The sequence below is a fragment of the Pseudocercospora fijiensis genome, assembly GCF_000340215.1.
Source record: "Pseudocercospora fijiensis CIRAD86 unplaced genomic scaffold MYCFIscaffold_1, whole genome shotgun sequence".
NCBI lineage: Eukaryota > Fungi > Ascomycota > Dothideomycetes > Mycosphaerellales > Mycosphaerellaceae > Pseudocercospora > Pseudocercospora fijiensis.
Window position 1 is genome coordinate 2,423,214 of NW_006921532.1, and position 3,113 is coordinate 2,426,326.

Sequence of the window (3,113 nt, forward strand, 5' to 3'; positions counted from 1 at the left end):
GGCTCTTATTATCGGGGTCCTTGCTGCTATATCTCGGGACCTCGATGCTAAAGCTTAGGACCTAACAGAGAGGACTCCTAGTAAGGCTTAGCACCTAACAAAAGGGACTCTAGACTACTCGGGGCCGGAAGCTCCTAGTCTTTCGGCTCGGGGCTCTATTGCTCTATATCCTCCTATTTAGGCTTAGGGCCTTGTTACTTAGGACCTTGCTACTTAGGGTCGATAGAAACCGGTAAAGACAAATTAGGACTGCTCGGGACTAACAGCTCTAAGGTACTAAGTTCTCGGAGGCCTAGGGGAAACACAATCGGTAAGGACCTATAACGTATATACGTAACTCGTCGGGTACTAGCTACTAAAATAGTCCGATAGCGACGTAGCTATAGGCTAGTGTCCGGACTTAGACTTGTAGGCACTACTATATCTAGAGAGGGTAGTACTAGTTCCGGAGTAGGAGCCGCTAAGTCGTTAGGTCCTATCGTATCTAAAACTGCAAGTTCGTTATAGAGAGCAAGTAGCGTCTTCGCTACTGCCGTAACTAAAGAGCGGTTAACGGCCTAATCCTAAGGGAAACCGAGGGTAGTACCGCCTCTAGTGTCCGAGAGTTTTCGTAGTATATATTCTTCTAGGGGCTAATAATGCGTAGTAATTTTCGTAACGACTGCTATAAGCGGGTCTCTTTGCTTCTAGTATACTAACTTAGCATAACCGGCGTTAGCTAAGAACTCCTTAAAGCAAAAAGCGATATTTAATAAGTAGGCGTCTAAATCGGGGCGTACGGAAGCTAGCGTATTTGTAGAATAAGCGTAGGCTCGGTAATCTTATAAAAATATAGGATAAGTATAGAGTTAAGGAACTAGACTAGAGTCGGGAAACTGTTAGGGTGTTTATAGGCTCTTGCTTCGACCGGTGCCCGCTTCGGTAGGTACTAGTATAGAGTAAATAAACCCGGATAAGGAAGGCGGGCCGCCTAGTCTAGCGATTAGAGGGCTATAGGGCGCCGTCGATTAGAGGGCTGTCGGTGTGTAGCTATATATATACGGAAGATAATATGCGGAATTTGGAGGACTATCGTAATTGTCTTAGTATCGAGCGTAGGTAGTTATTATAGTTAGGTAGGTAAGTCGGTACCGCTAGTACGGGACCTCGCGGTCGCGTCTTTTTAGTTTTTTTAAGGTGCCTATTCGTCTAGTACTTAGGTACTGTTCGAACAGATCTAGATCTAACTAAAGCGAAGCTACTAATTGTTATACGAGGGACGATTAGTAGTTAGGCAATAGTATAGTATTAGGGTAAGTATCTACGGTTCTACGGAAAGTATATACCGGGCTTAGCTAGCGTACCGTCCCTGCTATAATAGATATAGTATCTGCCCTTAAACTTTAAGTAACCTTTATCGTCGATCGACTAATTACTCTTACTAGATCGAGTCTTTCGCCTACTTATAAGCTTGTCGATACGTTTAGTAGCAAAGGCGTCCCTCTACTAAGCCCGTAATAGCTTATCTATAAACGATTAACTATCCCTATTTATAAGGTTATTTAATAGTACCCTCGCTATCGAACGAGGTACGTATTATATATATCTAATAGCACTAGCAGCCGGATTAACTGCATTAGTGCTTTAATCGCTGTTACTATATATAGCGATATCGACTAGGGAGTTATTATAACTTCTCCTATCTATGTCCTTAGCCCTTGCCTTAATACGTACTATTAATATAGTAAGAGTATTAATATGCTTTAAGCCGTCGCGGAGTCCGGTAAGCCGCTTATCCTACGCTTGCCTTACTACGAGGTCTATAGCAATCTTGTACTATAGGATTGGAAACAATAAGTTAATAGATTAGGTTTCGCTATCGTAATTAGGTCGCCTCGATAGGCTATTAGTAGGGTTACTTACACCTAGCCGATATAATATATTAAAATTAAACCTAGCGAGGTAGACGGCCTACCTAGCCTATCGACCTATAACCCTAGTAACCTTCGTAATTCTACGGAGGTTGTTATAGTCTGTATAGACCTAAATAGTGTACTATATACTATCGAGATAGTAGCGCTAGTGCTTAAAGGCTTCTACGATTGCTAAGAGCTCTTACTCGTAGGTCTCGTACCGACGTTCTATATCGATTATTTTCCGTAAAAAGAAGGCAATTAGGTGCTAGTAGTAGTTACTGTCTAACTGCTAAGACATTATAGCTAATACAGCGAACTGTAAAGCGTTAGTCTTAATTCGGATCTGCTTGTTTAGTACAAAATAGTATAACAAGGGGACTTTAGTAAAGCGCTTCTTTAAACCGTTAAAAGCGGCTTATGCCCTATTAGTCTATTTAAACTCTCTAGATAGATTGGCCTTAGTTTTAGTAAGTTTAGTTAGTAGTATTACGTGCCGCGAGTAACCTTCGATAAATCGATAGTAGAAGTTAGTAAAACCTAGGAATAATTGAAGCTCTTTAATACTAGTAGGTGTTAGCTATTTAGTAATAGTCTTAATTCGATTAGGATTAGCCTTAATACCCTTAGTTAATACGAGGAAGCCGAGGAATAACACCTCTTTAGTAGTAAAGGTGCATTTAGAAGGCTTGTAATATAAGCTATAGGCTCGTAGGCAATCGAGCACCTTACGGACTATAGCCTAGTACTCCGCAATATCGGGGGAGTGTATATAAACTAGGATGTTATCTAGGTAAACTATATAGAGGTAGTCTAATAGGCCCGAAAGGGCCCGATTAATATAGGGCTAGAATGTTATAGGGGCATTAGCTAGACTAAATAGTATAACTAAGTACTTAAAATAGCTATAGCGAGTGCGAAAGGCTGTCTTCTATTTATCGCCCTTACGAATACAGATGCGGTAATAGGCGTCCTTAATGTCTAATATAGTATAGTAGTAGGTACTAGAAAGGCGATCGAGAGTCTTATTAATAAGCGGAAGTAGATAGCGGTCTTTAATAGTAACAGTATTAAGCCCTCTATAATTAATATATAAACGTAGGCCGCTATCCTTCTTTAGTACGAACAGGATAGGTGTACTAGCAGGGCTGTTACTATACCGTATCCGGCTATTAGCTAGGTTTTCCTCTAGATACTTACGCAATATAGCAAGCTCTCGTT